This window comes from Bombina bombina, chromosome 2 (genome assembly GCF_027579735.1).
Source record: "Bombina bombina isolate aBomBom1 chromosome 2, aBomBom1.pri, whole genome shotgun sequence".
Lineage (NCBI taxonomy): Eukaryota > Metazoa > Chordata > Amphibia > Anura > Bombinatoridae > Bombina > Bombina bombina.
In genome coordinates, this window is record NC_069500.1 from 474,588,124 (window position 1) to 474,606,078 (window position 17,955).

General features: G+C 43.7%; 1 protein-coding gene across 4 annotated transcripts in view; it reads right to left on the minus strand.

Annotated features, from left to right (window-relative positions):
• Positions 1-17,955, minus strand: part of ACACB (acetyl-CoA carboxylase beta) — a 350,436-nt gene that overhangs the window by 193,254 nt on the left and 139,227 nt on the right. The window lies entirely within an intron of this gene.

The window sequence follows — 17,955 nt, forward strand, 5'->3', positions numbered from 1 at the left end:
AGGAATCTGAAGCTTAGGAGACAGCCCATTTAAGGTTTAGCACCATGGATAGTGCTTGCTTATTGGTGGCTACATCTAGCAAAACCAATAAGCAAGCATAACACAGGTGCTGTACCAAAAATGAGCCGGCTCTTAAGCGTTACATTCCTGATTTTTAAATAAAGATAGCAAGAGAAAAAAAATAGCATGAAAGAAAAAAATTGCGTTTAGTATCCCTTTAACACTTATTAGACAGATCGTCTACGTACTAAATGTGTCTGAATCATATGAGGGGCTGCATTGGCCAAAAGCTCATGAATATTCCATAATCCATGTGCATTAGAATGTTGGTGTCAACAGTGACTGTGACATAAGATATAAAAATGTACAACATTTGTGTTAATAAATGGAAGCAACTGCTTAAAGGGACACTGTACCCAAAAAATTTCTTTCGTGATTCAGATTGAGCATGCAATTTTAACCAACTTTCTAATTTACTCCTATTATCAATTTTTCTTCGTTCTCTTGCTATCATTATTTGAAAAAGAAGGCATCTAAGCTTTTTTTTTTTGTTTCAGTACTCTGGACAGCACGTTTTTATTGGTGGATGAATTTATCCACCAATCAGCAAGGACAACCCAGGTTGTTCACCAAAAATGGGCCGGCATCTAAACTTACATTCTTGCATTTCAAATAAAGATACCAAGAGAATGAAGAAAATTTGATAATAGGAGTAAATTAGAAAGTTGCTTAAAATTTCATGCTCAATCTGAATCACGATAGAAATTTTTTGGGTACAGTGTCCCTTTAATGCACACACTTTAATAGCAATCATTACCTCTGCCCCTGCAATTTTTTTATTTTTTATTTATTTTTATTTTTTCAAAGAGCTATATTGAACATTTTGATGTTTTACAACAAGTGTAAAAATAACATATTATACAATGCATTGACGTCATTTGTTCTGATTATACAATAAAAACATGTATTTTTATAATGCTCTCATTTATCCAACTGGTCATATTTTTTATAAATCTATGTAAGTAAATGGGGACCCATTAAAATGTTGGTTGGACAGGACAAGTGGGTTATGTTTGCAGTGTGCTCTATCTATGCCTCAGCTAGGAAAATCTCTCTTGACTCTCGCAGTAAAAAATAAAATAAAAAAAATAAAGCCAGGCATGCTGATGTTGGGATTGGCTTGCTTATGACTAGTGTATTACATTTAGCGTTAAGCACTGAGGTCTACCTCAAATAGACTGTTAAGTATTGGACTACCCAATGAAAAGTGATATATTATAGATCATTAACAGTGAGAGGTGTGCTTATGTATCTGTGTCTACCCTAGATAATCCTGTATATAATTAACTATAGCATAAACCCCTCTTGTGTCAATATGGTTATGTAGGACAATGACAGAAGGGTTTGACTGATAAACAGATTGAGGCCTGTCATGAGATGCAGGACATATGCAGGACACAGCAATGATGGTACAACTCTATTTTATTGCAGAGCATAACAATACACATCCAGACAGGTTGATTGTACTAAACTAACTGCGACACAGACACCGGACCTAAGCCCCGCCCACATACTAGTGACATCACATCCTGCTCTCATCACATCTTCCCCTTTTTCAAAGGCAAAGCATACATTTGCATATAATAAATAACAAGGTACACCAACAGGGTATACAACATTTTTGTTTTTGAACATTATAAAAACAGATAGATTAGAAAACATGAACACATAAATTACATCCTGACTTGGACATCGGGGTAGACTACTGTTCTAGCTAAAGTCAGTCCCTGTATCGGGCCGGAAGTTTCACCACTCTTCCGCTTGATGTAACTTTGCATGAACTGTTCTCTGATACAGAAGATGGTGAACAAGAGTCTGCTGGAGGCAAAGATATATCCCCGCTGTGATCTTGCTGAGGGGAAGGCACCTCTCTTAGAACAGGGGATCCCACCGGCGGAGGTACTAAGGTATCCGGTTCCAGACTCTCAGGTACAGACTGAAGATGTCTTCGGTTACGGCGTGTAACCGTCCCTCCCTCTGTAAGGACTGTGTAAGACCTTGGTTCTGGAGAGCGGCCCACTACCGTAGCAGGCGTCTTCCATTTCTTCTCATCATCCAGTTTAATTCTGACACTTTGGCCCGCTTTCAGTTCCTGTAAAGGCCTGACAGAATGTCTCCTGTCGTAGAAGAAACGATAACCCTTTTTGGCCTCTTCATCCCTCCTAAGGACTTCGTCCCGAGGAACAGGGCCAGGCGGCTTGAAGACACCCACTGAGGGTAAAGTGGTGCGAATCTGGCGTCCTAGCATCAGCTGTGCCGGGCTAAACCCGGTGGCTTGAATGGGCGTCGCCCTGTATGACAAGAGGGCTAGGTACGGCTCAGATTGCTTTAGAATGAATTTTGTTGTTTGAACTGCCCTTTCAGCCATTCCGTTGGCCTGCGGATAATGTGGACTTGACGTGGAATGTACAAAATCATATTCCCTGCTGAAAGCACTGAACTCTGTAGAAGCGAACTGCATACCATTATCACTCACCAGCTCCATTGGAATGCCCCAGCGGGCGAACAAGCTCTTCAGGCGAATGATAACGGCCTGACTTGTGATATCATTTAGGGGTGCAATTTCCAAATACCTGGAATAGTAGTCGATCACAACAAGAAACTTTTTCCCGTGCAGTTCACACAAATCAGCAGCTATTTTCTGCCACGGCCCCGCAGGCAGCGGAGTAGACATCAAGGGCTCCCTTCTCTGAGTAGGCCGGCGTTCCCGGCAAAAGGCACATTTAGACACGTGATTTGCAATGTCGGAGCTGATCCCAGGCCACCACACAGCTGTAGCTGCTCTCTCTCTGCACTTTGTAATGCCTAAGTGGCCATCATGAATCCTGTTTAACATCTCTTTCCTCATGCTGACAGGAATTACAATGCGGTCTTGGAACAACACCAACCCCTCCAGCTCCGTGAGCTGCGACCTCTCTGGCTGGTAAGCACTTAAAGACATCCAGGCTGCCCGGCTCTCGGGCCAGCCTTCTCTTATGTACCTTATAACTTCTTGCAGATCTGTGTCCAAATATGTCTCTTTCATTATCTCTTCCAGTTTCCTTGAAGAAATGGACTTAGAGGCCAGAACTGAATCAACATACACTTTCACATCCGATTCTGTGGAGGATTCTTCAGCAGCAGCCAGCGGGAGCCTGGATAGTGTATCTGCCACAACCAGCTGTTTCCCCGGCATATGCACTGCCTGAACATTGAACCTGAGCAGTCTCATTAAAAGTCTCTGGCATCTCAAGGGTGTTTTGTCAATGTCATAAGAATTGATTAGAGGGACTAGCGGTTTGTGGTCAGTTTCCAGACTAAATTTCTCCAAACCCACTAGATAATGCTGAAAGCGCTCACAGGCCCAAACTGCAGCCAGGCACTCTTTCTCAATTTGAGCGTATTTTGACTCCGCAGCCGTCAGTGTACGGGAACAGTAGGCGATGGGCTGTAGTTTGTTGTCATTCACTCCTGCAGCCCCCAACCCATAACTGCTTGCATCAGCACTAACCACAGTCTTTTTTGAAGGGTCGTAGAACCCCAGCACTGGGACAGACCCCAGCAGGGACTTGGCATGCAGGAACGCTTTTTCTTGTGAGGGTCCCCAGACCCAGGCAACATCTTTCTTAAGCAACTCTGTGATAGGGTGTAAAACTGTAGATAAATCTGGAAGAAACTTGCCCACGTAATTTAAAAGGCCCAATATCTGTCTCAGCTCATGTACATCAGAAGGGCTTTTCATCTGTTCAATAGCCCGAATTTTCTCGGGGTCTGGCTTGATGCCATCCCCGTTGATGATATGCCCAAAGTAGCATAATTCAGTTTTCCTAAAATGACATTTTTCTTTATTCAGCTTCAGCCCAGACTCTTTGATAGCCTGCAGCACACAACTCAAACGCTGATCATGCTCCTCCACTGTAGACCCATACACTAGAATGCCGTCCATGACGACCGCTGTGCCCACGTGGCCACTCAGGAGAGAACTCATTTCCCTTTGAAAGATTTCAGGAGCGGAGGATATCCCAAAGGGGAGTCTGCAGAAGCAGAACCGACCTACCGGTGTGATAAAGGTAGTCAGTTTGCGGCACTTTGGATCCAGGGGGATCTGCCAAAAGCCGCTAGAAGCGTCTAATGTGGAAAAACATAATTTATGCTTACCTGATAAATTTATTTCTCTTGTAGTGTATCCAGTCCACGGATCATCCATTACTTATGGGATATTAACTCCTCCCCAACAGGAAGTGCAAGAGGATTCACCCAGCAGAGCTGCTATATAGCTCCTCCCCTAACTGCCATTACCAGTCATTCGACCGAAAACATGCAGAGAAAGGAAAACCATAGGGTGCAGTGGTGACTGTAGTTTAATGGAAAAATTACCTGCCTTAAAGTGACAGGGCGGGCCGTGGACTGGATACACTACAAGAGAAATAAATTTATCAGGTAAGCATAAATTATGTTTTCTCTTGTTAAGTGTATCCAGTCCACGGATCATCCATTACTTATGGGATACCAATACCAAAGCTAAAGTACACGGATGACGGGAGGGACAGGCAGGCTCTTTATACGGAAGGAACCACTGCCTGAAGAACCTTTCTCCCAAAAACAGCCTCCGAAGAAGCAAAAGTGTCAAATTTGGAAAATTTGGAAAAAGTATGAAGAGAAGACCAAGTTGCAGCCTTGCAAATCTGTTCAACAGAAGCCTCATTCTTAAAGGCCCAAGTGGAAGCCACAGCTCTAGTAGAATGTGCTGTAATTCTTTCAGGAGGCTGCTGTCCAGCAGTCTCATAGGCTAACCGTATTATGCTACGAAGCCAAAAGGAGAGAGAGGTAGCCGAAGCTTTTTGACCTCTCCTCTGACCAGAATAAACGACAAACAGGGAAGACGTTTGTCGAAAATCCTTAGTTGCCTGTAGATAAAATTTCAGGGCACGGACTACATCTAGATTGTGTAGCAGACGTTCCTTTTTCGAAGAAGGATTAGGACACAAAGATGGAACCACAATCTCTTGATTGATATTCCTGTTAGTGACCACCTTAGGTAGGAACCCAGGTTTAGTACGCAGAACTACCTTGTCTGAATGAAAAATCAGATAAGGAGAATCACAATGTAAGGCAGATAACTCAGAGACTCTTCGAGCCGAGGAAATCGCCATTAAAAACAGAACTTTCCAAGATAACAACTTGATATCAATGGAATGAAGGGGTTCAAACGGAACCCCCTGTAAAACATTAAGAACTAAGTTCAAACTCCATGGTGGAGCAACAGTTTTAAACACAGGCTTGATCCTAGCTAAAGCCTGACAAAAAGCTTGAACGTCCGGAACTTCTGACAGACGTTTGTGTAAAAGAATGGACAGAGCTGAAATCTGTCCCTTTAAGGAACTAGCGGATAAACCCTTTTCTAAACCTTCTTGTAGAAAAGACAATATCCTCGGAATCCTAACCTTACTCCATGAGTAACTCTTGGATTCGCACCAATATAAGTATTTGCGCCATATCTTATGGTAAATCTTTCTGGTAACAGGCTTCCTAGCCTGTATTAAGGTATCAATAACTGACTCAGAAAAACCACGTTTTGATAAAATCAAGCGTTCAATTTCCAAGCAGTCAGCTTCAGAGAAATTAGATTTTGATGTTTGAAGGGACCCTGGATCAGAAGGTCCTGTTTCAGAGGTAGCGACCAAGGTGGACAGGATGACATGTCCACTAGATCTGCATACCAAGTCCTGCGTGGCCATGCAGGCGCTATTAGAATCACTGATGCTCTCTCCTGTTTGATTCTGGCAATCAATCGAGGAAGCATCGGGAAGGGTGGAAACACATAAGCCATCCCGAAGGTCCAAGGTGCTGTCAAAGCATCTATCAGAACCGCTCCCGGATCCCTGGATCTGGACCCGTAACGAGGAAGCTTGGCGTTCTGTCGAGACGCCATGAGATCTATCTCTGGTTTGCCCCAACGTCGAAGTATTTGGGCAAAGACCTCCGGATGAAGTTCCCACTCCCCCGGATGAAAAGTCTGACGACTTAAGAAATCCGCCTCCCAGTTCTCCACTCCCGGGATGTGGATTGCTGACAGGTGGCAAGAGTGAGACTCTGCCCAGCGAATTATCTTTGATACTTCCATCATTGCTAGGGAGCTTCTTGTCCCTCCCTGATGGTTGATGTAAGCTACAGTCGTGATGTTGTCCGACTGAAACCTGATGAACCCCCGAGTTGTTAACTGGGGCCAAGCCAGAAGGGCATTGAGAACTGCTCTCAATTCCAGAATGTTTATTGGTAGGAGACTCTCCTCCTGATTCCATTATCCCTGAGCCTTCAGAGAATTCCAGACAGTGCCCCAACCTAGTAGGCTGGCGTCTGTTGTTACAATTGTCCAGTCCGGCCTGCTGAATGGCATCCCCCTGGACAGATGTGGCCGAGAAAGCCACCATAGAAGAGAATTTCTGGTCTCTTGATCCAGATTCAGAGTAGGGGACAAGTCTGAGTAATCCCCATTCCACTGACTTAGCATGCACAATTGCAGCGGTCTGAGATGTAGGCGTGCAAAGGGTACTATGTCCATTGCTGCTACCATTAAGCCGATCACCTCCATGCATTGAGCTACTGACGGGTGTTGAATGGAATGAAGGACACGGCATGCATTTTGAAGCTTTGTTAACCTGTCTTCTGTCAGGTAAATCTTCATTTCTACAGAATCTATAAGAGTCCCCAAGAAGGGAACTCTTGTGAGTGGAAAGAGAGAACTCTTCTTTTCGTTCACCTTCCATCCATGCGACCTTAGAAATGCCAGTACTAACTCTGTATGAGACTTGGTAGTTTGAAAGCTTGAAGCTTGTATCAGAATGTCGTCTAGGTACGGAGCTACCGCAATTCCTCGCGGTCTTAGTACCGCCAGAAGAGCACCCAGAACCTTTGTGAAGATTCTCGGAGCCGTAGCCAATCCGAATGGAAGAGCTACAAACTGGTAATGCCTGTCTAGAAAGGCAAACCTTAGATACCGGTAAAGATCTTTGTGAATCGGTATGTGAAGGTAAGCATCCTTTAAATCCACTGTGGTCATGTACTGACCCTTTTGGATCATGGGTAAAATTGTCCGAATAGTTTCCATTTTGAACGATGGAACTCTTAGGAATTTGTTTAGGATTTTTAAATCCAAGATTGGCCTGAAAGTTCCCTCTTTTTTGGGAACCACAAACAGATTTGAGTAAAACCCTTGTCCTTGTTCCGACCGCGGAACCGGATGGATCACTCCCATTAATAAAAGATCTTGTACGCAGCGTAGAAACGCCTCTTTCTTTATTTGGTTTGTTGACAACCTTGACAGATGAAATCTCCCTCTTGGGGGAGAGAATTTGAAGTCTAGAAGGTATCCCTGAGATATGATCTCTAACGCCCAGGGATCCTGGACATCTCTTGCCTAAGCCTGGGCGAAGAGAGAAAGTCTGCCCCCCACTAGATCCGTTCCCGGATCGGGGGCCCTCGATTCATGCTGTCTTAGGGGCAGCAGCACGTTTCCTGGCCTGCTTGCCCTTGTTCCAGGACTGGTTAGGTCTCCAGCCTTGTCTGTAGCGAGCAACAGCTCCTTCCTGTTTTGGTGCAGAGGAAGTTGATGCTGCTCCTGCTTTGAAATTACGAAAGGAACGAAAATTAGACTGTCTAGCCTTAGGTTTGGCTCTGTCTTGAGGCAGGGCATGGCCTTTACCTCCTGTAATGTCAGCGATAATTTCTTTCAACCCGGGCCCGAATAAGGTCTGCCCTTTGAAAGGTATATTAAGCAATTTAGATTTAGAAGTAACGTCAGCTGACCAGGATTTTAGCCACAGTGCTCTGCGTGCCTGAATGGCGAATCCGGAATTCTTAGCCGTAAGTTTAGTTAAATGTACTACGGCATCTGAAATAAATGAGTTAGCTAACTTAAGGGCTTTAAGCTTGTGTGTAATCTCATCTAATGGAGCTGATTCAAGTGTCTCTTCCAGAGACTCAAACCAAAATGCTGCTGCAGCCGTGACAGGCGCAATGCATGCAAGAGGTTGCAATATAAAACCTTGTTGAACAAACATTTTCTTAAGGTAACCCTCTAACTTTTTATCCATTGGATCTGAAAAGGCACAGCTATCCTCCACCGGGATAGTGGTACGCTTAGCTAAAGTAGAAACTGCTCCCTCCACCTTAGGGACCGTTTGCCATAAGTCCCGTGTGGTGGCGTCTATTGGAAACATCTTTCTAAATATCGGAGGGGGTGAGAACGGCACACCGGGTCTATCCCACTCCTTAGTAACAATTTCAGTAAGTCTCTTAGGTATAGGAAAAACGTCAGTACTCGCCGGTACCGCAAAATATTTATCCAACCTACACATTTTCTCTGGTATTGCAACTGTGTTACAATCATTCAGAGCCGCTAACACCTCCCCTAGTAATACACGGAGGTTTTCCAGCTTAAATTTAAAATTTGAAATATCTGAATCCAGTTTGTTTGGATCAGAACCGTCACCCGCAGAATGAAGCTCTCCGTCCTCATGTTCTGCAAATTGTGACGCAGTGTCTGACATGGCCCTAATATTATCAGCGCACTCTGTTCTCACCCCAGAGTGATCACGCTTACCTCTTAGTTCTGGTAATTTAGCCAAAACTTCAGTCATAACAGTAGCCATATCCTGTAATGTGATTTGTAATGGCCGCCCAGATGTACTCGGCGCTACAATATCACGCACCTCCCGAGCGGGAGATGCAGGTACTGACACGTGAGGCGAGTTAGTCGGCATAACTCTCCCCTCGTTGTTTGGTGAAATATGTTCAATTTGTACAGATTGACTTTTATTTAAAGTAGCATCAATACAGTTAGTACATAAATTTCTATTGGGCTCCACTTTGGCTTTAGCACATATAGCACAGATATCTTCCTCTGAATCAGACATGTTTAACACACTAGCAAATAAACTAGCAACTTGGAAATACTTTTCAAGTAATTTACTATAATATGAAAACGTACTGTGCCTATAAGAAGCACAGAAAAAGTTATGACAGTTGAAAATTAATAAACTGAAAAGTTATAGCATCAAATCTTTGTAAAAAACACAATTTTAGCAAAGGATTGCTCCCATTAGCAAAGGATAACTAACCCTGATAGCTAACAGTGAGAGAGATCAGTAAACTGTCAGAAATTAAATAAAACGACTGCCAAGTGGAAAAAAATAGTGCCCAAAACATTTTTTCACCCAGTACCTCAGAAAATTAAACGATTTTACATGCCAGCAAAAAACGTTTAACATTAATAAATTGAGTGTTATTAAAAAGCCTGTTGCTAGTCCCTGCAAATTAGGCTAAAGTTTTATGCATACAGTATAATTCCAGTGAAGTGCCATTCCCCAGAATACTGAAGTGTAAAATATACATACATGACAGCCTGATACCAGTTGCTGCTACTGCATTTAAGGCTGAGTTTACATTATATCGGTATGGCAGAATTTTCTCATCAATTCCATTGTCAGAAAATAATAAGCTGCTACATACCTCTTTGCAGATTAATCTGCCCGCTGTCCCCTGATCTGAAGTTTACCTCTCCTCAGATGGCCGAGAAACAGCAATATGATCTTAACTACTCCGGCTAAAATCATAGAAAAACTCAGGTAGATTCTTCTTCAAATTCTACCAGAGAAGGAATAACACACTCCGGTGCTATTATAAAATAACAAACTTTTGATTGAAGGTATGAAACTAAGTATAATCACCACAGTCCTCTCACACATCCTATCTATTCGTTGGGTGCAAGAGAATGACTGGTAATGGCAGTTAGGGGAGGAGCTATATAGCAGCTCTGCTGGGTGAATCCTCTTGCACTTCCTGTTGGGGAGGAGTTAATATCCCATAAGTAATGGATGATCCGTGGACTGGATACACTTAACAAGAGAAAGAACTTCGCCCCAGCCAACTTCGGGGCTATATCTTCCAATGTCGGCAGCACAAATCTCTCCCTCTTCACTGCCTCATTCAACCTTTCAGGTCCACACAGATGCGCACCTTTCCGTTTTTCTTTGCAACTGGAACAATGGGGGCACACCAATCAGTTGCTTCAACAACCTCTTCAATAACCCCCATAGACTTCATGCGCATGAGCTCTTTCTCCACTTGAGGCATGAGCGGGAACGGAATTCTACGAGGAGTAGAAATACTGTATGGGACTGCGTCACTTTTAAGTGCTATACGGACAGGTTTGCAGTTCAGTAGGCCCAACTCGCCAAACATATCTTCAGAGATCTCATTCACTCTGGCCACGAGGCCCAAGTCACAGGCTGCTTTTCTGCTCAATAAACTGTTAACACACTGACCTCGGATCACATGCACCCACATGGTGAACTTCCTTTGTTTGTACTCACAGATGGCAAGAAATTTCCCCACACAATCAATGCGGCCACCAGGACTATGGACATTTGTAGTAACCTTCGCCAGCTGGGGCTGTCGAGGCAGTTTCATAAATTCAGCAAAAGACATTACAGTGATATCTGCTCCAGTGTCAATCTTAAAATCAACTTTGGCTCCCATTACAGTAAAAGTAACTTTCCAATCTTCCTCTGAGCTTGTCCGTTCCACAACAGACCCCACAAAAGACACTTCCTGACCCTCCTGGTCACTGTCCACCTGCATCTCCTTAATGTATTCAGTTTCACACACCACTTCAAAATGGCCTATTCTGTTACATTTTCTGCATCTTTTATCTCTGGCCGGGCATATAGCACTCTGATCATGAGCCCGGTAGCACCGTGTGCATCGGCCATGTTGCGCCCATCCACTTCTAGGCCTTTCCAGTACTTTAGATCTACCGCTCACACTGTGCCTTTCACTAGAAGTTTTCCTAGACTGTTGCACTTCATCCACAATACTCTCAGACCTCAGATCAGCACTTTGCTTTTTCACCAGTTCACTCTGGCGGGCCATCCTAATAGCCCCTTCTAACGTTAAATCAGGCTCTAACTGCAGCTTCAGGGAGACTTCAGCATCTGCAATTCCAATAACTATTCTGTCTCTGATTTGCTCTTCTTTAGCAACACCAAACTCACAGAATTCAGCTAATTCATACAGGCTGCGCACAAATGACTCCACAGATTCTCCCACACGCTGATTACGTTTGTGAAAACAAGCTCTCTCATGAATCACATTTCTTTTGGGCACAAAGTGGGCACTGAGTTTATCCATAACTATATCAAAGTTAACTTCTTCCCCTTCTTGGAAAGTAAAAGCATTGAACACTGTCTCTACATCTTTCCCCATAGAGTATAAAAGAGAATTAACTTGTACTTCACCATTCTCCTTGTTCAGTTTGGATGCAATCCTGAAGCGCTGAAACCACTGACGCCATGTGGGCCAAGCTGCAGGCTGAGAAAAGTCAAAAGGCTCAGGTGGGGTAAACTTTGACATTGCAATCATTCAGGAACAGAAGCGCAGTCCAGAACTTCTGACACCATGTCATGAGATGCAGGACATATGCAGGACACAGCAATGATGGTACAACTCTATTTTATTACAGAGCATAGCAATACACATCCAGACAGGTTGATTGTACTAAACTAACTGCGACACAGACACCGGACCTAAGCCCCGCCCACATACTAGTGACATCACATCCTGCTCTCATCACAAGGCCCATTGTCTTATGCCTCCATTCCTTATTCTGACCTCCAGTCTTACAGTGGGTATGTATTTCTAATGATGAGGAGTCTAGTGATATCGTGCCTAGCCAGTTAATGTTGGTATTATACATATTTTGCTGGTACTACGTTAATAATGTGATTGTGAATTTCCAGTGACAACTCATTACCTACTGATTTGTGTAGCTGCTTTTTTTTTTTTTTTTTGTTTTTTTTTTTTTTTTTGTTTCCTCCCGTGGCTACGGCTGCTTACCACTGGAGTTAAACCAAATTGCGGTAAAGTCTGGAGGTAGCAGTATTGCAGACATGTTATTACCCTCAAGTCTCTAACAGTGTTCTTATGTATAACCGTTGAACAAAAATATCACATTTACCAGAGGGAATAGGGATACGTCTAAAAGCAGTACATATTACCATTGATCGCTATTAACCCAAATGTAATATCCTAGCTTTGCTACGCTCCACACATAACTGTACCAGAGAATTTAACTACACACAGTCCCCGGGATCTTCCTGTCATATTCTAGTGGAGGGGAGTCCAGCAGTAACGATCATTGAGAAAACAAACTAAGAAACATTTAACCTTAACATTAAATTCTAACATGTGAAACACAGAGGGTAATGCTGGCTCGCTCTCACTCACTCTTCTCGTGAACCGTTGTATCTCCTCCCAAATTTAGGTAAATGAAAAGACAGTCCGTGAACGTCTTTCTACAATCTTCTTCTTCCCCACCATTGCTCTATACTGCTTTTCTTCACAGGCAGTGTTAGGCATTTTCGGTATCGACTTTGAGGTGGAGTTCGTGTGATTAATTTTACCTTATAGAGCGTCTCTTGTGTTATGTTACCCAGGTCTAAGTTTGGGAGCGGTGAGGAGAGAAATACTGTTCCGCTATCTGCCTGGCAACTTTCTAGGCTTATCTTTAAAGATGGCGTCTGTGACTCACAGGGATCTGTCGCCACGTGGGATCCAAAGGCTCCAATATTGTTCCTATCCGGCAGTTCCGAATCGGGTAGCAAATGTGTGGATAGGAAGGTATGCCATTTAGTGGTAGTTAATGTAGTGTGATCGTTTCCCTGAGTCGTCAACGTAGACCACTTTGGTTGGTAGGTGCCGTGATAAAAGGCCTCTCCGTCTGTTGGTGCGTTTAGTTTATTGACCTCGACACTATACCGCGCCACAACATATGTTTCATATGAGATCAAGGAGAGTTGCCCTGAATTGTTTGTGTCCTGTGATGTAAAAGGAGTTACTGTAGTGCCCAAGTTGTTTTGCTGCACTAAATCCGGATGTTCGTTCGGGCAATGAGCAATCTCACTTCTCATAGTCAATTGGTTCATTAGGTAGTCATACGGAGCTCCCTCTATCAGCCGGTTCATAAGAGCCTCAAGCTTTGCTGGAAAAACCACAGAGCATGTCAAGCTGATCTTTTCTTCCTTGTCCGTCATATTAATGTAATGAATCCTCTCAGTTCCCAAATGTCCCGTACCAACACTATGGCGATTAGCAGTGAATAAATTTAATGTCCAACTAGTGATGTGGTGTGAAGAGGTTCAGTAAGCTAGGGTCCCTAGCAGCACTGATAACCCGGCTCTTCCCGGGGGGAGGTTGATGCCTAGTAACAGGCCGCCGCCTTAGGCCTTTGTGTTCCAATCTGTAGTCCCAGCGTCATGCATACAGCGAGAAGAATAAAAATAGGGCCACAAGTGACTGATCTGCAATGTCCCTGAATTATATGCTGTTATTCTCGCTGTTTTATGTCAATAATCGGCGGATTATTATACCTTCTGCTCAGACCTCTCAGAATGTGCGTCCTGTTCAGAACGCTGCCTGGACACGCCCCCCCCCTGCCCCTGCAATTTTTATACAGATATTGTGCTTATCAAGATTGCTGGGACACATGTACAGTGTTGAATATGGGACATATAGCTTTTCAGCAAAATCTTATATTTATCAATTTAAAAAGTTTACATTATATTTGCTCTGTTTCAGATGTATCATAATGTTCAGTAGCATGTATATTAAAATAAAATATTTCCTTTTTAATAGAACAAAAAACATCATGGTCTTGCAAATGAAATACAACCAACAGAGACCTAGAATTAACCATCCAATATTAAAATATATGGTAAAAAAAGAAAAGAACTAAAAATATTTGATCATTACCTTTCAGCTTGAAAACTACATGAAAACATTGCTGTATACATAAATACCCAAGGATTATCAAACATTGTTACATTTTAATTTGTTATTTTTAGCAATTGAATAAGAGCAGATCCTGCAATAGATTCAAGGAAAAGGGGTGCAGACAACTGATACCTTTCTTTATATTGTTTGCTAATTTATATTTACTATGACAAAAGTCACTGTACTTCACTAAAACTAAATACACCATAGATTAAGTTACCAAATTTAGGGGTCAATCACAATCTATCGGCTCCTTAAAAACAGAATTTATGTTTACCTGATAAATTTCTTTCTCCTACGGTGTATCCGGTCCACGGCTTCATCCTTACTTGTGGGATATTCTCATTCCCTACAGGAAATGGCAAAGAGAGCACACAGCAAAGCTGTCCATATAGCCCCCCCCCTCTAGCTCCGCCCCCCAGTCATTCGACTGACGGTTAGGAGAAAAAGGAGAACCATAGGGTGCTGTGGTGACTGTAGTGTTCAAAAAAACAAAAATATAAACCTGACTAAATGCCAGGGCGGGCCGTGGACCGGATACACCGTAGGAGAAAGAAATTTATCAGGTAAACATAAATTCTGTTTTCTCCTACATTGGTGTATCCGGTCCACGGCTTCATCCTTACTTGTGGGAACCAATACCAGAGCTTTAGGACACGGATGAAGGGAGGGAACAAGTCAGGTAACCTAAACGGAAGGCACCACTGCTTGTAAAACCTTTCTCCCAAAAATAGCCTCCGAAGAAGCATAAGTATCGAATTTGTAAAATTTGGCAAATGTATGCAGAGAAGACCACGTCGCTGCCTTACAGATCTGTTCAACAGAAGCCTCATTCATGAAAGCCCATGTGGAAGCCACAGCTCTAGTAGAGTGAGCTGTAATTCGTTCAGGAGGCTGCCGTCCGGCAGTCTCATAAGTCAATCGGATTATGCTTTTTAGCCAGAAGGAAAGAGAGGTAGCAGTAGCTTTCTGACCTCTCCTTTTACCAGAATAGACAACAAACAAGGATGATGTCTGTCTGAAATCCTTTGTTGCTTCTAGATAGAATTTTAATGCACGAACCACATCTAGATTGTGTAACAAACGTTCCTTTTTAGAAACTGGATTAGGACACAGAGAAGGAACAACTATTTCCTGGTTAATATTTCTATTAGAAACCACTTTTGGAAGAAAACCAGGCTTGGTACGTAAAACTACCTTATCTGTATGAAACACCAGATAGGGTGAATTACACTGCAAAGCAGACAATTCAGAAACTCTTCTAGCAGAAGAAATAGCAACCAAAAACAAAACTTTCCAAGATAGTAACTTAACATCTATGGAATGTAAAGGTTCAAACGGAACCCCTTGAAGAACTGAAAGAACTAAATTTAGACTCCAAGGAGGAGTCACAGGTCTGTAGACAGGCTTGATTCTGACTAACGCCTGTACGAACGCCTGAACATCTGGCACGGCTGCCAGACGTTTGTGCAACAAAACAGACAGAGCAGATATCTGTCCTTTTAGGGAACTAGCTGACAGACCTTTCTCTAATCCCTCTTGGAGAAAGGAAAGTATCCTTGGAATCCTAATTTTACTCCATAAGTAACCCTTGGATTCGCACCAACAGAGATATTTCTGCCATATCTTATGGTATATTCTCCTGGTTACAGGCTTTCTAGCCTGAACCAGAGTATCTATAACTGATTCCGAAAACCCACGCTTATATAGAATCAAGCGTTCAATCTCCAAGCAGTCAGTTGCAGAGAAACTAGGTTTGGATGTTCGAATGGACCTTGCACTAGAAGGTCCTGTCTCAAAGGTAGCTTCCATGGTGGAGCCGATGACATATTCACCAGTTCTGCATACCAAGTCCTGCGTGGCCACGCAGGAGCTATTAGAATTACCGAAGCCTTCTCCTGTTTGATCCTGGCTACTAGCCTGGGGAGGAGAGGAAACGGTGGAAAGACATAAGCTAGATTGAACGACCAAGGCGCCACTAAGGCATCTCCCAATGTCACCTTGGGATCCCTGGACCTGGACCCGTAGCGTGGAACCTTGGAGTTCTGCCGAGACGCCATCAGATCCAGATCTGGAATGCCCCATAGATGAGTTAACTGGGCAAAAACCTCCGGATGAAGTTCCCACTCCCCCGGATGGAAAGTCTGACGACTCAGATAATCCGCTTCCCAGTTGTCTACACCTGGGATGTGAATTGCTGATAGGTGGCAAGAGTGATCCTCTGCCCAACTGATGATCCTGGATACCTCCCTCATCGCCAGGGAACTCCTTGTTCCCCCTTGATGATTGATGTACGCTACAGTCGTCATGTTGTCCGACTGAAATTTTATGAATTTGGCCTCCGCTAGTTGAGGCCATGCCAGGAGCGCATTGAATATCGCTCTCAGTTCTAAAATGTTTATCGGGAGAAGAGATTCTTCCCTAAACCATAGACCCTGAACTTTCAGGGAGTCCCAGACCGCGCCCCAGCCTAAGAGACTGGCGTCGGTCGTGACAATGACCCATTCTGGTCTGCGGAAACTCATTGCCTGAGACAGGATCTGGGGAGACAAATCTGCATAATCCCCATTCCACTGTTTGAGCATGCACAGTTGCAGTGGTCTTAAATGAATTCGGGCAAATGGAACCACGTCCATTGTCACAACCATTAGTCCTATTAACTCCATGCACTGAGCTATGGAGGGCTGAGGGATGGTTTGAAGAACTTGACAAGTGTTTAAAAGTTTTAACTTCCTGACCTCTGTCAGAAAGATCTTCATTTCTACCGAGTCTATTATCGTTCCCAGGAAGGGAACCCTTGTGGATGGAGACAGGGAGCTCTTTTCTACGTTCACCTTCCAACCGTGAGACCTTAGAAAGGCTAGAACAATATCCGTATGAGCCTTCGCTTTGTGGAAGGACGACGCCTGAATTAAGATGTCGTCTAGGTAAGGTGCTACCGCAATGCCCCTTGGCCTTAGCACCGCTAGAAGGGACCCTAATACCTTTGTGAAAATTCTTGGGGCAGTGGCCAATCCGAAGGGAAGAGCCACAAACTGATAATGCTTGTCCAGGAAGGCGAACCTTAGGAACTGATGGTGAACTTCGTGGATTGGAATATGCAGGTATGCATCCTTTAGGTCCACGGTAGTCATGTATTGACCCTCCTGGATCATAGGTAGAATTGTTCGAATTGTTTCCATTTTGAACGATGGAACTCTGAGGAATTTGTTTAGAATTTTTAAGTCCAGAATTGGCCTGAACGTTCCCTCCTTTTTGGGAACTACAAACAGGTTTGAGTAAAAACCCAGTCCCTGTTCTGCTTTTGGAACTGGTTGTATCACTCCCATTTTTAAAAGGTCTTCTACACAATGTAAGAATGCCCGTCTCTTTGTCTGGTCTAAAGACAAGCAAGACATGTGAAACCTTCCCTTTGGAGGAAGGTCCTTGAATTCTAGGAGATACCCCTGAGAGACAATCTCTATCGCCCAGGGGTCTGGGACATCTCTTGCCCAAGCCTGAGCAAAGAGAGAGAGTCTGCCCCCTACTTGATCCGGTCCCGGATCGGGGGCTATCCTTTCATGCTGATTTGGTAGCAGGAGCAGGCTTTTTGGCCTGTTTCCCCTTGTTCCAGCCTTGCAATGGTTTCCATGCTGGTTTGGGCTGGGATGCGTTACCCTCTTGTCTAGAGGCTGTAGAGCTAGGAGCCGGTCCGTTCCTGAAATTACGAAAGGAACGAAAATTAGACTTATTTTTTGCTTTGAAAGGTCTATCCTGTGGAAGGGCATGGCCCTTTCCCCCAGTGATGTCTGAAATAATCTCTTTCAATTCTGGTCCGAATAGGGTCTTACCCTTGAAAGGAATATTGAGTAATTTTGTTTTGGACGACACATCCGCCGACCAAGATTTTAGCCAAAGCGCTCTGCGCGCCACTATTGCAAAACCTGAATTTTTCGCCGCTAGTTTAGCTAATTGAAAAGCGGCATCTAAAATAAAGGAATTAGCCAACTTCAGTGCGTGAATTCTGTCCATGACTTCATCATATGGAGTCTCCTTCTGGAGCGAATTTTCTAGTTCATCGAACCAAAAAGACGCCGCCGTGGTGAC